The sequence below is a fragment of the Dermacentor variabilis genome, chromosome 4 (genome assembly GCF_050947875.1).
Source record: "Dermacentor variabilis isolate Ectoservices chromosome 4, ASM5094787v1, whole genome shotgun sequence".
In the NCBI taxonomy this organism is placed as follows: domain Eukaryota; kingdom Metazoa; phylum Arthropoda; class Arachnida; order Ixodida; family Ixodidae; genus Dermacentor; species Dermacentor variabilis.
The window spans coordinates 109379979-109403791 of record NC_134571.1 but is presented as its reverse complement, the minus strand read 5'-3'; the positions used below and the strand labels follow the sequence as shown (position 1 = coordinate 109403791).

The 23813-nt window shown below is 43.0% G+C and overlaps 2 non-coding genes across 2 annotated transcripts; both read right to left on the bottom strand.

The window, feature by feature from the left end:
• Window positions 1–5868: 5868 nt before the first annotated feature.
• On the bottom strand, window positions 5869–5985 carry TRNAL-CAA (transfer RNA leucine (anticodon CAA)). The gene is made up of 2 exons: window positions 5948–5985; window positions 5869–5914 (listed from the first exon to the last, which is right to left on the bottom strand). It is a non-coding gene; the product is annotated as a tRNA-Leu (tRNA).
• Window positions 5986–11079: 5094 nt separating this feature from the next.
• On the bottom strand, window positions 11080–11196 carry TRNAL-CAA (transfer RNA leucine (anticodon CAA)). Its single transcript has 2 exons — window positions 11159–11196; window positions 11080–11125 (listed from the first exon to the last, which is right to left on the bottom strand). It is a non-coding gene; the product is annotated as a tRNA-Leu (tRNA).
• Between the last annotated feature and the right edge of the window lie 12617 nt (window positions 11197–23813).

Genomic DNA, 23813 nt, shown 5'->3' with positions numbered 1-23813 from the left:
TCGCTGTCTGCCGGCGCGTTTGTTGACGCAAAACTATTGCGTCGAGTCAGAGTCGCTGCGCTGTGTCGGCGAAATAGCGTCGCCGACGCAAACGCAGAGCCCTCTTTGCGCCTCGCGCATGCGCAGTGGCGCTGACGCGATTTCCTTGTTCAAAAACTCCCTAATATGCATGGCATGACACAGGTGCACTGCACGATGTCATGTTCACGTTGTCGAGGCTGCGGAACGCGTCAGAACCCATAGCCCTAGGTCTCTAGTGGATGCACAACAGCTGACCAAGGCGGCGGTCAGACTTACCACGCAGCAGAGGGTGCTTAGGATCCGGACGGGTCACCACTGGAAACGACCTGTCAACGTTTGACACGCGAACTCTCTCGAGTGAGGCTAGCTTAGCAGGGCTCTTTGAGGAGTTATATATCAGCCATTACTTGGGATATTACTGACGTTGGTGAGGTTAGAAGAACTGGTGAGGGTTATATATTGCTGAATAGCGGTCACGTCCTCTGCTAAGAGGACTCCCAGATAAGAAGCATTATGGGGTAGGATTTCTAATGCATAAGGACATAGTGGGCAACATTGACGAATTCTGCAGCATTAATGATAGGGTAGCAGTAGTCGTAATAAAACTTAATAAGAGGTGTAGATTAAAGGTACTACAAGCCTAGTCATGACGGTGATGAAATAGATCAGTTTTATGAAGATGTTGAATCAGCAATGAGAAAGGCGCAAACTACTATACTGTATACAGTCATGGGCGAATTCAATGCACAAGTGGGAGAAGAGCAGGCTTGAGAACAAGCAATTGGTAATTACGACATCGGTTCTAGGAACACTAGAGGAGCGATGTTGGTAGAATTCGCGGAAACAAATAGGCTCCGAATAATGAATACCTTCTTCAGCAAGTGCAGTAACAGGAAGTGGACTTGGAAGAGCCCCCCTTCCCCCCCCCCCAAAAAAAAAACAAGTAATGAAAAAAAAAAGCTTTCATGCTTTCTGCCGATCCCAGCATAGTGCAGGATGTAAAAGTGTTAGGTAGAGTGATGTGCACTGATCATAGGTTGGAGAGGTCTAGGATTCACCTCAATTTGAAGAGAGAAAGAGAAAAATTTGTCAGGAAGGAACAGGCCAACCTAGACGTAGTAAGGGTAAAATCAGACCAATTCAGGCTGCTACTTACAAGTAAATATGCAGCCTTAGAAAAGAGGGATGAAGGTGACATAGAGGGGATGATTGAAACCGTAACTAGACTGGCTTCAGAGGCAGCATTTCCTTGGTGCCTTGGTGCCTTCAGCAAGGCAACCAGTAGGTAAGCTCTCCTAAGCAACAGAGGACCTAATAAAAAAACGACAGAGAATGAGTGTCCAACTCAAGAGATTATATAGAATTCGCGGAACTGTCAAAACTCATCAACAAGGAGCAAATAAGGGATATTCGAAATTATACCGTGAGAAAGACTGAAGAAGCCGTAAAAAATGGACGCAGCCTGAAATCAGTGAGAAGGAAATTTTGCATAGGACAAACCAAAATTTATGCACTGAACGATAAGCAGGGTAATATCATAAGCAATCTCGAAGGTATAGTAAAAACAGCGAAATAATTCTATACTCACCTGTACAGTACCCAGAGAAGCCATAATACCTCCATTTGAAGCAGTAATGAACAGGTTGCAGAAACTCCTCCTATAACTAGCGATGAGGTCAGAAGGGCTTTGCAAGACATGAAACGCGGAAAATCGGCAGGAGAAGATGTAATAAAAAAACGGAAGACACTTTGTCGAGACTAAAGTGGGAAACGGCGGAAGCCTGACACCATTGCCAATGGCGATTTGTTGCGTCGGAAACACCACGGAGGAACACAACTCGTACACTGTTATGTGAATATTTGTTTGTTTATTAAGTGCCTGCAACGTCGTTTATGCCGATGTCTTCTGAGTCATTTATTTCAAAGCTGTCATCTGGGAGGATGTCGGCTTGCAACGCCGGTGAACTCCTTGTGCTTTAGTGGGTCCACATCCAGGATCATCATTCACTTCGCACGATTGGCTTGTACTTGCTCGGCTTGCCGCGGCAAGATGGCGGTCACGACGCTTCCAAGCTTCATTTGCCTTGGTACCCAGAGCATTGCCCGAAGATGCAGCGAGTCGCTTCAAACGCATTGCCTCTCTTGCGTTGGCCCGTCGCGTGCCTGGACTCTGTGGTGTCGGACGCGCCTCGCCGCCCTGGTGCATGCGACGTATACGCTCAGCCTCTCTTCAGCGCCGCTTGCGTTCAGCGGCTGTCGCACGTCGCGTGTTGAGAGACACTGGCTTGGCGAGACGAGGCATCCTTCCCACACGATACCTCAAAGTAAACTGCCGCCACCTCCGCCGCCACACCACACCCAAGCAGACGGTCGCCACGCGCGCCTCGCGACAGTGACGTCAGGCCACACAGCGCCCAGTCGGGAGGCCACCTCAAGCGCCTGATGACAGTGACGTCAGGGCGCACCATCTAACACACGGCTGCCACGCGTGCCGATGTGATGAGTCATCCCGCGCGGCACCGAACCACCCTGACACCCGCACTTGACGACAGTGACGTCACGCACGCGAGCCAATCAGGAGGCGCACACCTGTGCCTAGCGACAGTGACGTCAGGACACAGAGGAGACCAATCAGGAGGCTGGAAAGCTGTGACAGTTTCTGCTAACCGCAGATGACCTTGACAATGAGCCATTAAGGGCTTCCGCCTTAAATGTCGATTTAACTAAAGATGGAGGAGCTATCATGCTTGAAAAGCTTGGAGCCCTTTATTCGCAATGCCTCGCGATTTCAAGAGTACCAGAGAGCTGGAAGAATGCCAACATTATAATACATAAGGGAGACGTTTCATTATCGAATAATTATAGACATATTAGCTTCCTTTCAGTATTGTATAAAATATTCACCGAAATAATTTCCAACAAAATCAGGGCAGCACTTGACTTCATTCAAATAAGAGAACAGGCTAGCTTCAGGAAGCGATCGATATTCAACAATAGAATACATCCATGTCATCAGTCAGGTAACTGGGAAATCTGCGAAGTACAACCAATCTTTCTGTATTGCTATCATGGATTATGAAAAGGTATTTGATTCAATAGGGATACCAGCAGTCATGGAGGTATTGCGTAATCAAGGCATACAGGAGGCATACGGGAATACATTGGGAAATATCTACAAAGATTCCACAGCTGTACCTTCGTCCTACCCAAGAAAAGTAGAAAGTTACGTGTCAAGAGAGGGGTCAGGCAAGGAGACACAATTTGTCTAATGCTATTATATGCATGCTTAGAAGAAGTATTCAAGCTATTACACTGGGAAGGCTTAGCAGTGAGGATCAACGGCGAATATCTCAGCAACCTTCGATTTGTAGATGACATTTTCCAATTCAAGAACACTGGGGACAAACTACGACAAATCATTGAGGACCTTAATCGAGAACCTATGAGAGTAGGGTTGAAGATTAGTATGTAGAAGGCCAATGTTCATTAGCCTGGCAAGGGATCAAGAATTCAGGACCGACAGTCAACCTCTGCAGTCTGTAAAGGAGTACGTTTATCTAGGTTAATTACTCACAGGGGACCTTGAACACGATAAGGTAATTAACAGAAGAATAAAAATTCGTTGGAGTGCATAAGGCAGACATTACCAAATCCTGACTGGGGGCTTATTGCCCCTGTAGTCGAATAGAAAATGGTACAATTATTGCATTTTACCGGAGCTAACATATGGGGCAGAAACTCGGAGGTTAGCAAAGAAGCTCGCGAACAAGTTAAGGACCGCGCGAAGAGGGATGCCACGAAAAATGTTAGGTGTAACTTAAAGTGTAAGGAAGAGAGCGGTGTGAATCAGAGAGCAAACTGAAATAGCCGATATTCTAGTTGACATTAAGAGAAAAAACATGGAGCTGAACAGGTCATGTGAAGCATAAGGTATAGTTGCGGATAGACAGTTAGAGTTGCAGAATGGGTGTGAAGGGAGGAGAAGCGCAGCCAAGGACGACAAAAAATTACGTGGGGGGATGAAATTAGGAAATTTGCAGGCGCAAGTTGGAATGCGTTCCAATAGCGAGGAATAACGGATTGGGTTCAATAGAGAGGAAAGCACCTGTGAGTTTGAACTCAAGCTGCAACACGCCGTGATGTCTCAGTGGCTACGGTGTTGAGCTGATGAGCACGAGGTCGCAAGTGCGATTCCCGGCCGCATTCTAAAGGGGGAGGGGGCGGAATGAAAGAACGCTCGTGTACCGGTGCTTTGTGTGCACAGGAAAGAACTCCATCCACTGGCCTTAATTCTAAGCAGCAGCTTCTGCACGTGGATAAAGAACGGGAAGACATCAAAGATAACTTTCATAATATAACGTACTCCATGAATGCCCGTGGCTGCTAAAAAGACGGGATAGTCATGGCCCACCGTAATCAGCCGTTGGGCGAAAGTTGTCAGTAGTGGAGACTGGGTCATCCTAGTACGGGATCAAGTCGAAGGTCCTCTCACCTTTGCTGGCATACGCTGACCGGCGTTGCAACACGGTCTACCTTAAACAGACATCGACTTGTCGCCGATAGTGTTTTATACACAACGCTCATCACCACCCTCACCCCAAGAGTTATCTGGCCTCCCCCTACCGCCAGCTCTTTTCTGAAGGAATTTCGATGCTGTTGCCAGTTTGGAGATATGCGTTCCCACAAGTCCTAGTCGTTCTGCAGTTAAATTTGACCTGCCTGCTTAAAAATGCGTTTTGTTATCGAAGTAAGTGGAGCAGAGCATTTTGCCGCAAGTTTTAAGGCGCCTATCTCAGAACTGGTACTACAGCTTCAAGATTCAAAAGATGTGCCTCGATACAAAACTGGCGCGTAATTTGTGAACCGCAGCATGCTCTCAGAAGCGATTAGATAAATCTAACATTCGAATCAAATGTATTTTTTCCTTCATTACAAAGGCAAGAGTGGCCGCATAAAAGCTGCTAAAACAAACAACTTGATGGGGTGGCTAACCCGGCAAATGACAGCATGGAACAGCAGAAAGGGGGTTAACCGAGGGGCCCGATTTTTATTAATCATATCATAAGAAGCCAACAAGCACTGACACCAAGGACAACACAGGGGAAATTACTTGTGCTTAATATATGAAATAAAGAAACGATAAATTATTGGAAATTAAAGTGGATGAAAAAACAACTTGCCGCAGTTGGGAGCCGAACCCACAACCTTCGCATTTCGCGTGCGGCGCGTGCAGCTGAAAAAAAAAGGCTAAGAGAAATGTTTCTGCACATAGGCTTCCAGGTTGTTCCATTCCCAGCTCCTTCCTTTGCTCATATTTTTTTACTGCCCTCTTATCTTGCTGATAACAAATGCTGCATTCCGTAAGTTTTTCTAGACTACATATATGAGGCGTTTCGTTTGCATAGTCATAAAGAAAGAAACCTCAGAGTGAAAATTTCTAGAAGTGTGGAGGAGACACTTGTTACAGGAATTGTTAGCAGTTTGTACTTTTTATGTGATAGAAAGTAAAAAAGAAGTGTTAAAATGAAACACCAATACCAACCCTTCCGATTAAATTGTAACATCTGAAAGCCTCATGTTTTACGCGAAGGCAGAAAACTTTCAGGTAATAGGCATTATGTCTGTGAGGACACATGTCTTGTACGTCTTAGAACCTTTTCCTAAAGCAACAACCCTAGAAGTTTTGCATAAAAAAGAAAAAAAAGAGTTAACGAAATTTTGATTCTAATGCTCAAAAAGCTGGATTCGAACTTCTGACATTGCTGTTTTTGGCACGACGAGGTGAAATTCCTTTGTGCTAACAAAAGTTGCGTGTGCCCATTCACAAGGGAAACAAAAAAACTTCTCTGTCAGAAGTGGGATTCGAACCCACGCCCACATTCGTGGACCAGAAGCCTCGAGTCCTCTATCAGAGGAAAGGTCAAACCTTGAGTCTGGCGCCTTAGACCGCTCGGCCATCCTGACAGCACGCCAACTCGCCCTGCAAGCATTCCTGATAAAGGAGACGTCGCTTGGTCGCAGTATAACGTGCGTTATTCGTGTACATCTGCCTCGTGTGGGACAGACAGCCCAACTAACGTGTGAAGGGCGTAATCCGGGTCAATCGCAGGTGTTAATATATTTCAAGTTTGATGTGTTTTTTTGTTGTTGAGAACATTTTTATCGCACGAAGTTTCTTTTTTCTCTTTCAAGCTCAGATTTCTTTTCTCGTCGCAACAGTCGCCAAACACTTCTGTATATAGACCAAGTGTAATGATCCCTCATAAAATTGAAGTTTAAAATAAAGCAAAAACGATGAATTTGTGTAATCTGGTCATTTTACTACTGTCCAACAAGATGGGGAGAAGGCCGGAGAATGTCCCTAACGCTTTGTTTGTACGTATGTATGTATGTATGTATGTATGTATGTATGTATGTATGTATGTATGTATGTATGTATGTATGTATGTATGTATGTATGTATGTATGTATGTATGTATGTATGTATGTATGTATGTATGTATGTATGTATGTATGTATGTATGTATGTATGTATGTATGTATGTATGTATGTATGTATGTATGTATGTATGTATGTATGTATGTATGTATGTAAGGTACTGCGCCTGTGCGTTTGGTCAAATAGAATAACGAATTAGCCACTCCATGGGTTTAAGTCGTGCAAAGATACATATTGTAGACATTCGTGGGGCATCCGTGCCTCCCCTCTGAAGCAGCATACGGCCTCATCCTGCCTTGCAGAGTATACTGCGCACACTCAGCATGCTGACTGTGCTTTCCTGGAGTCGGACCTACGGCGCCTGCGCTTGCTCGGCTGGAGAGCCACATACAGGGGACCATCTCGGCACCGGCTTCACTACTGAGCAGCGGCTGCAACGAAACAGGACGCAGTCTAGCCATCCGATATTTTATACTTTTCACTGCGTCCTATGCTATTGCTGCGGCTGCTGTTCACAAGTGTGTCTCTTGTTTTAGATCTGTTTTCTGCGATGCCCACCAAAGCTGAACTCGCTAATAAAATTGAGTATCTGGAATCGCTGCTTAACGATAAGCTTGATGCACTTGTTGACAGTCTGGCTGCCATGATTGGGAAGAGGTTGATGATAATGGAATTGGCGACCTTGCTTCTCTAGCTGAAATCGTGCGTTTGATGAGTGAGCAGTATGAAACATTCAAAGAGACATTCAATGAACTGGTAACTACTAACAAAGCTCTGACTTCTCAGAATCAAGCATTAACAAAGAGAATCGCAGACATAGAACAGTACAGCAGAATGAATAACATCGAAATTAAAGGCATTCCATCATCACAGGGGAGGAATGCTCTGCGATTTTGAAGAAGGTTGCCGATGCAACTGAGTGCCCAATTTCTTCTGGAGACATTGACGTAGTTCATCGTGTGGCCAGCAAGATGTCGGACAGGAACATCTTTGTTCGCTTTTGTTCACGTGACAAGAAGAATGAATTTCTTCGCAAGGGTCGCAAAGCTCGTCTGCGATGCTCCCAGATTGGATTTTCTGGTGCTACAGATAGTTCCATTTACATTAACGAACACCTCACAGTCGACAACAAAGGTTTATTCAGCAAGGCTTTAACACTGAAAAAAGAGAACAGTTGGCAGTATTTATGAATTGAAAATTGTGAGATTAAAGCTCGTAAATCAACGGATAGCAGGGTCTTCCGAATAAACTCGGAGACTGATTTTGGCATCTTTGCGCAGGCGTTGCTTATTGCTACATTTCCTGTCCTGTGGACTGATTGAACACACGTCCCCGAATTCTTTTCATTATGTCTTTGCTATCACCAGTGGAAGTCAAACCATTGCTTACGTCTTCTAATATCTCTATTCTTCATATCAATGCGCGAAGTTTGCGCAAAAACCATGATACCATTTCTGCATTTACTGATTCACTTAATCATTCGTTTTCATTTATTTGTATTTCGGAAACATGGCTTGATAATGAGGATAGCAATTTATACGGTTTTTGTCCATACCAAGCAGAATACTGACATCGTATTTCGAATCGATACGGTGGTTCCGCTATATTTGTTTGGCCTCATATTAAATAAAAACTTAGGCTTGATCTTTTTCTTAATGTAAATCAGTGTGAATTGGTATAGATTGAAACTGACTTACAGCTGAATCTTCATAATAGTAACAGTTTTATTCTTGGTTGTCTATACCGCTCCCCTTCTTCATCTATCTATGATTTTCTGCGTGAACTCTCCATAGTTTCTAAAAAAATTTCTTGAAAATAAGCAACCCCTAATTATCGGTCATATTAATATCAACTTACTTGATTGCGGAAGTGTAACAGCTTATACAGACTGTCTTGCTGGTTTTGGACTGGAATAATTAATTATCTCTCCGACTAGGTGTTCTACTCATGATACCAGCACGCTTCTTGACGATGTTCTAAGTAACATTGCGCCAACTCCAAACTCTGGTGTCATAGATACTCAGATCACAGACCATCTCCCAATATTCGTCTCCTTTTAGTCCGAAATATCTCAGCCCGAGCCTGGCTACTTTTTATCCAATTTTGACCGAGATAGTTTTGTTAACACTATAAAATATACTGATTGGTGTGTAATTAACTCCCCGCACGATCCCGATCAAGCTCTTGAAAATTTTTGTTCCATTTTTTTACAAGCCGTTCGCGCTAACACCACTACCGTCAGATGCAAGAAACATTTTAAGTTTCCCGGTAACCCTTGGGTAACGAGAGGTTTACTGACTAGCATGAGAAAAAAAACCTATACAAGAAGATTAAAAAGAAACCTTTTAATGTTCACTTAGCGGCACGCTATAAAATTATTGTAACATTCTGAATAACTTTTAAAAAAGTCTAAACGACAGTATTACGAAAATGAATTTACAAAACACAAGAACAATCCTAAAAAAAACAATGGCAACTTCTTAATGCGTTCATGAGCTTACCTAAATCCGGTAATACTGCTGATAAAATAAACTACAACAATAAAACTCATACTGATTCTTCTAGCATAGCAAATAGATTCAATGACTACTTCTATAATATATACAGCAGTTGTCATATGACTACTACTTATCCCATTTATTGCTGCACTCATTCTTTTTTTCTCTTTCCCGTAACTTCAGATGAGGTATGTTCCATGGTATTAGCTTTAAAGAATACTAGCCCTGGTTTAGATAACATTTCTGAATTTCATCTAAAACTTGTTGCACTGCTTATTTCTGATACACATTGTATTATAATTAATAATATTTTTAGCCCTTTCGCTTAAAAGGGCTAAGACTATTCCTGTACATATATAAGGAAGGTGATAAAACGGAGGTGTTTAACTATCGTCCTATTTCTATTCTTTCGTTGATTAGTAAAGCTGTCGAGAAGTTATATTGTAAGCGCCTAAATAATTACTTAAACAAACTTAATTTGCTGCGATCTTCTCAATTTGGTTTTCGCGCTGGCAGTTCGACTAACTTGGCTTTAATACCCCCAACGGACTACATTTGTCACTCGATTGATACGGGTAACTTCGTTGGTTCGGTATTCTTGAACTTCACAAAAGCTTTTGATACAATTAATCATAACATACTTTTTTACTAAGCTAGAAGCCCTGGAAATTACCGGTCCAGTACTAAACCTCCTGAAAAGTTACCTACATGATAGAGAACAAACAGTTTCTTTTGGAGGTGCTTATTCTGATACTAAAGTTATTTACCAAGGTGTACCGCAAGGCTCCATATTAGATCCCTTACTATTTTCTATTTATATTAATCATTTTCCCGCGTGTCTTAAGTCGGCACATTGTGTACTATACGCAGACGATACTACTATCTCGATGCGTGACAACTGTTTAACAACCTTAATTATTAAACTAAGCAATGAGCTTGACCATATTGTTGCTTGGAGTTTGTCCAATCATTTAATTATGAATCCTTCTAAAACTCAGTTTATGATTTTACGTTCTAGCCAAAGAATACTACGTGGTTTGTCTGAGAGAAATCTAGATGGTCATCACATTCCCGTCTCTGACTGTGTATCATTTTTGGGCATCAAATTAGATTCTAACCTTAAGTTTTCTCAACACATTGACTTCATTAAGCATAAGTGTACCTTCGGTATTAGAGCATTAATCAAATCAAGAACATATTTCTCTAAAGACTCATTATTAGCATTACACTTTGCCTTCATTCACAGTCACAATAATTATGGCATTGTTTCCTGCGGAAACACATATAACTGGCCTATCTCGTCTATTCAGCACTTACAAAACCAAGCAATACGCATTGTCACTAACAGTGGGTTTTTCACGAGTGCTACTCTACTACTTCGTGAAAATAACATCCTTGTTGTAACGAACTTGTTCAGCTATCATCTAATAACTATGTTTTATAAATTACTTACTAAACAGCTCTCATACCAATTCATTGATTCCAGGAACCTCATCAATAACAATAATACCAGGTTTGCGCGTAACTCCAATTTTCTAATATCTACGATTTATTCTAACTATGGAAAAATAAAACGCCAATACCAACCTTTTCGATAAAGTCGCAACATCTGAAAGCCTCATGTTGTACGCGAAGGCAGAAAATTATCAGGTAATAGGCAGTATTTCTGTGAGGATACGTGTCTTTGGCCATCTCAGAACCCCTTCATAAAGCAACAATCCTAGAAGTTTTGTATGGTGTTGGGCTGCTGAGCACGAGGTCGCGGGATCGAATCCCGGCCACGGCGGCCGCATTTCGATGGGGGCGAAATGCGAAAACACCCGTGTGCTTAGATTTAGGTGCACGTTAAAGAACCCCAGGTGGTCAAAATTTCCGGAGTCCTCCACTACGGCGTGCCTCATAATCAGAAAGTGGTTTTGGCACGTAAAACCCCAAATATTATTATTATTAGAAGTTTTGTATGCAAAAAAAGGACAAGAAAAAAAATAAAATTTTGATTGTAATGTTCAAAGTGGGATTCGAACTTCTGACATCGTTGTTTTGGCACGACGAGGTGAAATTCCTTTGTGCTAACAAAGTTGCTTGTGCCCATTCACAACGGAAACGAAAAAAAAACTTTTCTGTCAGAAGTGGGATTCGAACCCACGCCCACATTCGTGGACCAGAAGCCTCGTGTCCTCTATCAGAGGAAAGGTCGAACCTTGAGTCTGGCGCCTTAGACCGCTCGGCCATCCTGACAGCACGCCAACTCGCCCTGCAAGCATTCATGATAAAGGAGACATCGCTTGGTCGCAGTATAACGTGCGTTATTCGTGTACATCTGCCTCGTGTGGTACAGACAACAGAGCTAACATGTTAAGGGCATGATCCGGGTCAATCGCAGGTGTTAATATAGTTCAAGTTTGATGTGTTTTTTGTTGCTGAGAACATTTTATCACACCAAGTTTCGTTTTCTCTTTCAAGCTTAGATTTCTTTTCTCGTCGCAACAGTCGCCAAACACTTCTGTATATAGACCAAGTGTAATGATCCCTACATCATAATATTGAAGCTTAAAATAAAGCAAAAATGATGAGTTTGCGTAATCTGGTCATTTTACTACTGTCCAACAAGATGGGTAGAGGGCTGGAGAATGGTCCTCACGCTTTGCCTCAATTTAGGACACTCTCGAAGAATTATGAATTGATGGGTAGGAATATATTTCACTGTAAATAATTCCATGGTACCTTCGGGCATTGTACACGTCAACATGACGTCATGATGAATTGTGTATACATATGTTGCAGAACGCTTTGCACATTTTTTACTTTTTCCTAGCTTTAATTGCTTCCGCTGTTCCTCAAATTTATTTATTTTATTTATTTATTTTGGGCGTTGGGGAAACATATGAGCATACGATACAAGTAATAAAAAGAGGTACAAAATACCAAAATACAAAGCATATAAGGTGGTTAGAAGGAACATTCAATAGCGTTCAGGAATTCTTTCAAAGGTAAACAGCGGGTCGTACCAAGCAGATCATTCCAATGTCGAATAGTCCTAGGGAAAAAGAAACCGTATTTAAGTATAAACTGTTAGTGCGAGCGTCAAAGACAGAAAAGTTGAGCTGATTATTTTTTTCTTGGGGCTAGGAACGTTGCACGTGACAAATATGTGTTAGGATATGTATAAGGTGGTGAGCAAACTAGGGAGTTCAGGAGTTTGAGATACTCTATGTGACGTCGGTGGAAAGGAGGAGCTAAACCAAGTACAACCAGATGAGACGACGATGAAAAGTTTCGATCATGGCGGCGGTATATGAAGTGAGTGACTTTCTTCTGAACAGATTCAATTTGGTCAATAAAATTTTGTAAAGATCCCATATAGTAGCGGCATAATGACTAGCGTTTTATATGTTAACGGTGCCAAAACCTAAAGTTAGTTTCTTTTGGAGCAACACGTAGTGTTCGCCCTAGGTAATTAAGTTTTTTCAATGCTTTGTTGCGAGGTGTCAACATATCTTCCGACCAGGCTTTTGTGGAAGCGAAAAGGAGGCCTAAGTACTTATATTCTGGGCCGCGTTGTAGAAAAGTAGAGTGATAAGAGTAATTGAAATAGGAGCAATTAGTACGATTATGAAAGGGCATCACAACTGTTTTTAGAAGGTAATGTTAATTTGCCAGTGCTCCCACCATCTGCGAAAATCTGGAAATGAGTTATTCAAAGTGTTACGAACGTTAGGCATGGTAATGACATGGTAGGGAACGCAGTCGTCTGCGTAAAGGCGATTCTTTACCGAAACAGAGTGTGACATGCACGTATCATTAATGTAAAGACAGAAAAGCAAAGGCTTAAGGACAGAAACCTGGGGTACACCGGAAGGTACTGATGCGTCCGGGGAAGTGCATGAATTAAATGAAACATATTGCGAGTGATCGCAAAGAAAGCTACGGACCTATTCTACAAGAAAAGAGTTATTAAGAATAAATTTGAGTTTATGCAATAGCTTAGAGTGTGTTACAGTATCAAACGCTTGTGAAAAATTTATGAATAAAGCATTTAGTTGTTGGTCCAAATCAAGGGCAAGACTCATATCATATTTGAATTCAGTTATCTGAGTTATGTTGCTAAATCCACGACGAAAATCATGCTGAGCGCTGCACTAAATGTTATTAGACTCAACTAAGTTCATAATGTGCTTATAGATTATGTGTTCTAATAGTTTGCAGGTATGTGAAGTTAGTGAAATGAGTGTATAATTTAGAGATGATTGTTTCTGCCCGGATTTGCACAAAGGGAAGACTCTTGCCCGTTTCCACGAAGAAGGCACCGTGCAAGTAGAAAATGTTTTATCGAAAATTAAAGCCAGACATTGGCTCGTCGAAGCAGCATATCGATAAAGAAATACATTATTGATGTTTCCCGTAGTAGAGCCTTTTCTTGGGGTCAAGCATTTCAGATAAGGTTCAGCACATGTAGCTGAGATATAACAACATTGTCAATTTGAAGGAGAATGTTAGTTGCTGAAGAGCAAGAGGGAATTTTGCAATTGTCCTGCGTAAATACTGACTTAAGATAGTAGCGGAATGCTTTGGCAATAAGAATAGGTTCTCTTATATTTCCGATTCGCTTAAAATAAATTTCTTGGTGCTATCTTGGGTTGGCGAAATCGAACACCAAAACTTTCGTGGGTTGTATTTAGACAGACTATATATAGGTAAAGTGATCTGGAAGCAGAAGTTCTCCGCTGCGTCAATTCTTTGACGAAGTACCTCCTTAATCGAGTGAAACTGAGCTCTTAATTTTGCGTTATCATCAAGTCACGTCCGGCGTACTCTAGGAACGTGACGCTTCAAATGCAATATATTCCTTGTAATTCAGGGTCTATCTATGTTTCTCTTGAATTACATGAAGCGCTCAATGGAATTGTTTGAACATTGATTTCAAAGTAGGACACTATAAGTCATTGATGTCACCGGAAAGGCATAACTGTGAGAACCTGCCGCCTCGGTTACCACGACGTGAACAGACTGCTTCTTCCCCTGTACCGTTTGTGGCTAGGCGTTACATTTGCGAACTCATATATTTTTCTTATTGGAATGGCCAACAGCCCCACGTGCGGCACATGCAACAGCGGTGAGACGCACACACATAGTATCTGTGTCTGCTCGCGATATAGTGCCCAGAGACAAGTGATGTGCAGAGTACTGGACCATTTGGACAATCGTCCCCTGTCAGAACTCAAAGCTTTAGGTCAATGCTCCCAAAGAACATCCGCGCTGAAGGCCTTGCGCTATTAAGGTTCCTGCGGTCTACTGGGCTCACGATAGACTTTAAGAACGCCGCCACCTACCGCTCTATAGTGTACGAAGTTTGTTCGTGCTCATCTCTCTTTCTCTCTATCTTCCCCTTTCAATCTCTTTCTCTTTTTATCCCCATTAGCCCTTCCCCCGTGCAGGGTAGCCAACTGGAACTACCTCTGGTTAACCTCCCTGCCTCTCTCTCACTCTCTCTCTCTCTCTCTTGTGAATTCATAGAGGTGCCTTGGAACTGAAGAACGAACAGAAACTAGAACTGCTTTGTTGTCGGAGATGCCGTCGGTAACTTCACGCCCGAAGCCATTTTTGAAGAGTGGTGCGCTTAGAAAAATCAAGTCTAGTGTAGCGGATTCCCTAGTAGGGTCAGATACAATTTGATTCGGTCGAGGGGTTAGTGAAAATTCAAGAAACTCTCTGCAAAGCGAAGCGCCGTGACCTACGCTGATAATGAGGGCCACGAAATGCCGGGTGCAGTGAAATGGCCCATACAGATTAAATCTGCCGAGTAAAAGCCACGCTCTTCTATAAACGTATTAAGGATCACTAGTTCATCTGAGGGGTGATAAAACACGCTAATAAAACTTTTTGGCAGTGTGCATCTTTCAGCAGCTCGGCTTTATTTCTGCAGGAGCCTGTACTACAGAATAATATAACTGAGCACAAAAGCATAGCAATATCTCCACCTCTGCCCACTTTCTGTTCTGCTCTCACAACGTTACATAATGGGAGGGGGGAGGAGGTGGTTTCGCAGTTATAGCTAGCACTGTGCAACCAGTGACGCCAACTACTTGCAGAGAAAGCGAGGAAACCAAAGTAAAGCTCGACTATTTACTCGTGAGGCTTCTTGTATTAAGATCCAATACGCAACATGCAATTCGGAAATTATCGTGATTATCACTATATGTATGTATGTATGTATGTATGTATGTATGTATGTATGTATGTATGTATGTATGTATGTATGTATGTATGTATGTATGTATGTATGTATGTATGTACGTACGTATGTATGTATGTACGTATGTATGTATGTATGTATGTATGTACGTATGTACGTACGTATGTATGTATGTATGTATGTATGTATGTATGTATGTATGTATGTATGTATGTATGTATGTATGTATGTATGTATGTATGTATGTATGTATGTATGTATGTATGTATGTATGTATGTATGTATGTATGTATGTATGTATGTATGTATGTATGTATGTATGTATGTATCGTGCGCGTGTGTTTGGTCAGATGGAATAACGAACTGGGCACTCCGTGGATTTAACTCGTGCAAAGATCCGTATTGCAGTCACCTGCTCTACACGTCGGTAAAGGTAGTGAGCCTTCTCGAATCTAATCAGTCGCGTATAAATTTACAGACCACCACAGTTTCATTTCTTACATGCGCTTGACGTTCTCCTTGTCGATATCCTTGATTATGCACCACGGATATTCATTTGGCTTATGGAGGGGCATCCGAGTATGGCACGTGCTATACTGCAACACAATATCCGAAACAAAACAAAAACAAATACCAATGTGTCGCAATGCAAGCGCCAAAAGGCGAACGATGTCTCGCTAGCTCCATAAGGCTATCAACGGACTCCCCCCCCCCCCCCCCATTCCAATCACAATTATTTCGAAAAAAAAAGAAGGTCGTTATGTATGATCCTGATAAATATGCACACGAATTTCACTAAGGTAAAAGCCGTTTGCAAGTGCGTTCGAGACCATTGAGTCAAAGATAAACTGAGCGAACTCATTACCATTCTGTTCCTCAGAAGCAAAATTGAAAGGTCAACTGTTTGTAAACGGTCATCATAAAAAAAAAGAAAGAAGGAAAGAATAAAAGAAAAAGAAACTGCTACTTTCAGCCAGAGCTACACGTTGCACTCATCCGTTGAATAAAAGGCCGTATATGCTTTTCTAAAACTGCTTCAAACATTTTTTTTTTTGCCGTTTACTGTTGAATTTTGGAATAGCTTTGACGGCTCATTGCCTTATGTGGAACTTGTGCGAGATGTTCCTAACCTCTTTCATTGCTAACTTTATTCCCGTGATCTTATAGCAAAAGACTGCATATTATAAGGTACTCGCATTCTGTAATAACCACATTCGTTGTTAACTTTATTTTCTCGTGAATTTTCTGACGATCTGTATAACGAAGTAATCGCATTGTGCGCGTAGGTAATGCCAACGATGTCGAATTATTACTGCGATGTTGTGTTCTCCAAACTGTGCACGCTCCTGCAATGTCCCAGTACATTGGAATAGCAGCAACTATAAATAAAATAATTATGTGCACTCGTGAGCAAAAGTACACGGACCGGGAATTTCGCGATAAACCTGGTTTTCTCCTTTTCCTGTGAGTGTACATGAAAGTAAAGACTGCAGCCGAAAATTGGAGTTGCGGATTTTCTAGCGCACTCGTCAGTTTCCGTTTATGCCTGTTAATTACGAAGAAATTCTGTTTTTTCGGCGACCTCCCTGTGGTTCGTATACTTTTTCTCACGGGTGTACATACATTCGTTGCAACATGCGAGTGCGTCAGCCGCGCTCGTCTTTTCGGGGGAGCGTGCGCTGAGTGGCGCAGAAAAAAGAAAAAAAAAAGAAAAAAGAACAAGAAAACACTGCGTCGGATTCACGCTGTAGGCATACTTTTCTTGGCCCATGTAATCTTGTTACGTAGCACTTTCCTCATAGGCAATATCTTTCGCTTTCTCAGCGATGGACGTTCTGGGTTCTTGACTGACTTCTATATGACTGGAGTTGAGTATATGACTGGACTCGCCGATATCTTGTCGTAGTTACGTGTAGGTAGAAAGCTGGGTTAGTTGGAAAGGATGCATGCATGCATGGCATGCCGCAGAAAAAAAATAACGACAACCGGCAGGATATATGGGCACAGAATGAGCGCTGTCTAATAGCTGGATATTAATAGGAGCCATAACGCATGAAACAAAACGCCACCTGCGCACGCATTTTATTAGAAGGGCATCGTGAAGTAAACCAGCGAGAAGCTGCATCTCGCTGTCTGCCAAAAGAGATAAAGACTTCAGACACACAATATCACACGAAACAGTCAGAGACATGCTGCGCGCAATAGCCCGCCAGCTATCGCTTCACTGATTCGCATTACAAGCAAAACTGCAATTCTTTTTTTTCTTTTTGAATGCGAAGCATTTCTTGGCAAACATTGACACTTTGACATTATCTATCCAGCCGCATATGTCTTGGTTCTCTTATAGTCGTTTTGTTAACTTGGAGGAGGTGGACGGAACCTTATTATTGCAGAAACCATTGCGCGGTTTATTCCTGGGTGGTTCCCTCTGACAGGGCTCCACTGGCTATCGCGGCTTGTCGGGCCTGGTCGAGGGTCTCCAGTTGGCTTCCCAGGTCCAGTTCGGAGAGTCTCGCCTCCCAAGACCACGTAGTGAGTGTGTGTGTTGTGACTCGTGGCGAAATTGCGTCGCCCAGCCGGTCGGTGCATTCGTGTGTTATGTGTGCGAGTGTCGCTGTGTGGTTGCTACACCAGGGACATGTCCGGGACGAATATCTATCTGGGGAGATTGCGTGTAGACGAGACAAGTGTGGGTATGTGTTCGTTTGCAGGCAGCGCCAGTCCTTTGCCTGGAGTTTATTGAGAGCTTTGTGTGGGGGAGCGTATTGTGTTCTTTCGAGGCGTTGGTCCTGTAGTATTTGTTGACTTGTGGTTAACTCGTGGGTGGCTCGTCGTTCTGTCGGGGGCTGAAGAACGGTGTGGTCTGCCGCTCGGCTTGGAATGTACCAAAATTTTCATAGTAAGACATGAGTGTATGGCGAACATAAACGATAGGTCATCGGAGGAATATCATGACATGCGTGTCATGTAGTTCATGAAACAGCCGCCTACGTGTTGGTATGTACGAAAATTAGCATAGTATGAGAAGAATGTGTGACGGAAGATGATAGGTGACGACATGCGTGTCATGTAGGGGATGAAACAGCCACCTACGCCTTGGCATGTACAAAAATTTGCATATTATGACAAGGCTGTATTACGAACATAAATGGTAGGTCATGACATGAATGTCATGGCATGCGTGTCATGAGTGTCATGAAACAGCCGCCTAAGTCTTGGTGCTCTCATGGTCGTTTCGTTAACTTGGTAGGCTTCCCGCACATGCACTGCTTCGCATAACATCGATTCCCAAAGCGCGTGGTATTTGCCGGCTTTTTGTGTAGTCGTGTAGTGTTGGACAGAATGCGATCGAATGGAATGGATAGTGAGAATTGTAGTCCGCCCCATTGATATCGATTGCCCCGCTGGCCGACATCTCTTGCCAAGACGCGTCTATCGCCAGTCGTCTGTGTTTGACAATAGTGGGAAGTATCTTCGAGAGGCGTGATGAGCGGCGCGGCTCGACTAAGAAGGGACGCCGGAGCTGGACGATAATCAAGAATGACGCGAACGGAGACGCGTGTAACTTAGTGTCTTCAAGGGATTGTACTTTCGCTCCGTTCGCAATGATCAGCGGGATTGATACAGTAACGCTGGTCCTACATGTGAAGCAAACAGTGGCAAACGGGGGCAGAGTACTCCCCTTATTTGCTGTATTTCGCTTATCAGTACGTAAAGAAGGATGTCGATCAGAGAAGGAGGCACAATCTCTACAATGCTATACATAAACATTCAACATTTAGTCTGGGAAACATAAGGTGTGGGGATCAACAGGAGATATGTCAGTGACTTGCTGTTTGCAGATGACATTGTCCTGTTCAGCAACATTGGAAATGACTTGCAAAAATGCAATTATGACCTGAACCGGGTGAAGCCGAAGGGCAGGTTTTAATGCTAATATTCGAAGGGATTCATAGCTCGGCGAGAAAATGAGGGTTCGTGATAAATGTAGTCAGCTTCTCGAAGTTGTGCAACAGCACAGTTATCTATGGGCCAATCAGTCTCAGCTAGGGGGCCTGTGATCCTGACGGTTTAGAGCTCGTATCATAGTCACTCTCAAACTACGAACGGTAGCTTATCTATATTTTCGAAGACGGAAGTATAATATCAGTGTATTCTATACTATGTACCATCAGTAACCTATGGGTCTGAAACGTGGAGTTATCCTCCACGCCGCGCTTGAGAAAGAGCTTATTGGGCTTCTTCTCAAGAAATGATGTGTGACATTACCAGATAGGAATAAAAACTTGTTATAGCTTGTGCTGTATCAAGCACAGTACGGTCCACCCTTAAAAGAAACACTTAGCGGGCAAGAAAGGCCGTTACGTAGAGCTTTATGGCGCAAAAGCAACTGAGCCCATGATGCGTGAACCACAAGGTGAGATTTTGTATTAAGCATCTGTAGAGCAGATAAATGATTGTCGCAGTTTGTTCAAGAAAACCGTTGCCTCTAAAGCTTTCAGAACATCGTCAGGGGGACACAAGCGCGTTTTCAAATGGCATCACAGCGTAATGCAGGGGTGTTAGTGCTCTGTGAAATTCGTGAGAGTGATTCTGTGTTTTCCTCTCCAAAGCTGGACATGTTATTAGAATGTGATTCACGGTCAGGGAATGCTCGCATGCATTACGCACCGGTTTTTCTTCATTTCTCAATAATAAAGAAAAGTTGTGATTAATGTATGTGTGCCCAATGCGAATGCAACATAAAATTACTTCCTAAAAGGATCTTGGTTGTAGCGGGTAATAAAGACAGCATGACCGAAACAAATGTAACCTATAGAGAAAAAGAAAATGCTATACTACGGCTCGTGTAGGACGACTCTATACGCATAGGCTGCTCGCCGTGATGAAATAATACAGGCATAATTTGTAGCGAAATACTAAATGAATGTTACCTTTAACAGTAGACCATAATGCACATATATTGTTGACTGCTTGCTTGGACTGAACGTGTTGTAGTGGTTGCGCTGGAATGTTATCTTTATTTGACCTCTCTTAACTTGAAGAGGCTGCTGTTGGTGGTGGCGATGAAGAAGTCCTAAAGCAGATTAGGAGGTAAACAGTAATACAAAGAAGGATGGGTTTTCCATGTAACCGCCCGAAGAACAGCGGTGATCGGGATACCAATATGGCGGGTGGCGTCTTCCGTGGAAGAAATCTCGTGCTGCTGAGTGAGTCCCCCAGCAGGGTTTGACCTCCGTGTACGTCACGTATGCAGCGCTAGTCTCGGCTGCCAGGACTTGACATTGGGAATTTTATTTCAGTTGATTTTATTACCTTGAGGACCCCCTAAAAAGTGGGTATAACATAAGGGGTGGGGCGTAGAGAGAACGAAACAAATATCGCAAGCGGTCCTGAAATACATAAGTGCTCGGTTGCGGCAGTTCAAAAACGACGATGGGCAGGCAAATGATGTCGGTAATGTGCAGGGATGTGTAGATAGAACATGATTTGCCCCGGCTTTGGGATCACGGAAATAAACACGTTCTGGGGATCCCTCTAGGGCCTATAGTGGCGACAGCGGGAAGCGAGATTTTAGAAGAATGGAGCAGCCTCAAGAAACCATCCTTTGGCACTGTATCCTTCGTCGCCTTTACTTTCGCCTGGTTAGCTGTGAAATAAGATGTCAACGTCGATTTTCCGTGTTGCTGCTTGATTAACATGGAATTTTAGAAATCGCCATAGGCGCAAGAAAATAGGACACAGACAACAGAATAATAGACATTGACAGGCGCGCACTCGCAACTGATTTTTACTTTCCCCGGTGCTTCACTTATATACCCTCAGGCATGCGAACAAGAAGATACACAGGTGAGGTCACATGAGTTAGAAACTAAACCTAATCATATCCTATCAGCCAGGAAATTAAACCTATTCTCGAGAACAGACAATGACGGAACGCTGATACACTGGTCACCAAACTTTCTGATATGCATCGCCTCTGCTAATTCCCGTGACACTGTATCCTTACTTTTTCGTAATATGCAAGTGTTTTCCAGCATAGTTCACACTTGCACACATCGCAGTGATACGGCAAATGCGAGTCAGTCGCCTTCTTCATTGATAGCGCATGCTCTCGAAGGCGATCATCTGTACAACGCCCAGTTTGGCCGATGTATACCTTACCGCAGTCTAAAAGAATTTTATGCACGACGCCAGCGGAACATTTTTTCAAGACACACTTTACGTGGTTCTTTACACACTCGGGCCTTCTTACGGAAGACAGGCGCGCACAAATGCGAGAAAGTTTCCGAGGAGCCGAAAACGCTATCGGTACATCATACCTAGAAGCAACATTGTTTAACGAGTGAGCAACTTTGTTTATATACAGAATGAGAACAGGACGCGTTTTCCGTTTCTTTTCGCATTATTCTGAAGCATTGTTAGGCTCAAGCCTAAACTGCTTCAACAAAGCTTCGCTCACCGAAACTAACAAAGAAGCAGGGAAGCCCGCCGAGCCAAGCCTAGACACCTGCAAATTAAAGCTTTCCTAAATCACGGGGGGGGGGGGGGGGGCAAGACCTATAGACAACTGTAAGCTAGTAATGGCAATAGCTCGTTTTACTGTCTTCGAATGGGCAGAATTAAACGGCAAGAATTCGTTATGTGCACGGGGTTAGTATATCACATAAACATGGGTTTTTATGAAGGGTGAGATGAAGGTCTAAAAAATTGCAGCTTGTGAAATGTAGGAAGCTCATGGGTAAACTGGAGCCCTTGTCCAAGCACTTTAAGAGCGTCTAATACGTTCTTAAGACACTCTGTGTAGGCACAATCCTGGTGTTTGTCCAAAACAATAAAAAAGTCACCTACATGCCTAAAGATCTGCAGAGCCTTGTCCTTTAACAAAGCAGTTTCCAAGTCGTGGTTAATGATCGCAAGAAAAATGTTGCATAACACAGGCGCCACACATGACCCTATACATATACCATTCCTCTGCACAAAACAGCTCATCTTCAACAGAAATGAACGTTGCCCCAAGATAAAACTTCAAAAGAGCTGCTTTCTACCGGAGCTTCAGCCTTGTTCTGAAAGGACATGTCCCGCCTTTTTTTTTCAATACATGACCGCACAGCGATAAAGACCTCCCTGTGAGGTATAGAGTAAAACAGCTCTTCAAGGTTAATCGAAAAAAAAACCCCGCAGAGCGATTGTCCCCTAAGAACGCAATTATGTCACGAGAATTTTTTGCTGGAAACCGGGCGTCTAATACAAGACTGTCAAACTTCTCCAACAACTACCGACTGACCAGTCGGGATTTGTTGAACCCGTGTCTTTTATTTTGCTGTCCGTGTCCTAGTTTTTGAAATCCATGCCTTTTATTCTGTGTTCTGTGTCCTATCTCTTGCGCCTAAAACCATTTCTAAATGCCCTGTACCAACTAGCCCGGCAGCAGACGTTACTAAACATTAACACGGAAGAGATTGCGGTATTCCAAACATGATAAATGTTCTACGTATATTTATTGGAGACTTATGGACATATTTAAATACCTTGCTGCGAAATTTTGTGTATACGTGCAGTGAACTTTCTTTCCAGCGACACTTTCTTGCTCTTTATCAAGCTGTATCTTCGCATTTGTATATTGTGTATCTTCGCATTTGTAATGTATGAGGGCGAGTCAAATGAAAGTGAGCCAACCCACTCCGCGCAATAATGGATCGTTTCATTATCTGCGAGGCATGCGCGTAGTACACAGTGATCTCTCATATACAAAAGCGACACGTAGATGTGAGGATATATATTCTTTAATGCTCTCATTCACTGGGTTGAACATGGTTGCATGACATAATGAAGGCTCCAAAAGTTGAACAGCGTGGTGTCGTGAGATTTTTGACAGGTGAAGGTGTTTTCCAATAAGTTATTAGTCGCCGTATGGCTGCCGTGTACGTTGAACATTGCATTTCATAGGCCACTGTAAAACGTTGGAGCAAACAGTTCAAAGAAGGACGTTAAAGTTGCAAAGACGATCCAAGACCGGGCCAAAGCCACCGTGCAGTCACCCCAAGCACGACTGCTAAGGCTGGTTAGCTGATTAGACGAGAAGGGAAGACAAGCATCGATAAATTGGCAGGGCGTGTGAACATCAGACCCAGTTCGGGTCACACCATAATTCACGAACATCGCGGTTATCGGCTCTTATGTGCGCAATGGTTGCCCAAGGATTTGAACCACCACCAGGAGACGGATAGGTTCGGCGCTGCCTTGACTCATCTAATCCGGTACTACAATGAGGGTGATGATTGTTTGCCTGCAGTTGTGACCGGGGACGAATCATGGTGCCACTACTACGAGCCTGAAACACGACGGCAAAGCTTACAGCGGAAACATTTGAATTCACCACCCTCAAAGAAATCAAAACTTTTCATTTCTGCCGGAAAGGTGTCGTTGACTTTCTTTTTCGATCGTCAGGGGCCACTATTGATCAAATTTGCTAAACCTAGAGAGACTATCAATCTTTTCCGATATTGTGAAGCACCGGATAGGCGCGTGTCGCAATCAAGAACAAACGACGTGGAAAATTGAAGAATTGGGTCATCTTGCTCCACGACAACGCCCGTCCACACGTCTCTGATGTGGTTAATACAAAACTGTCAAAGCTCAAGTGGGAAACGCTGCAACA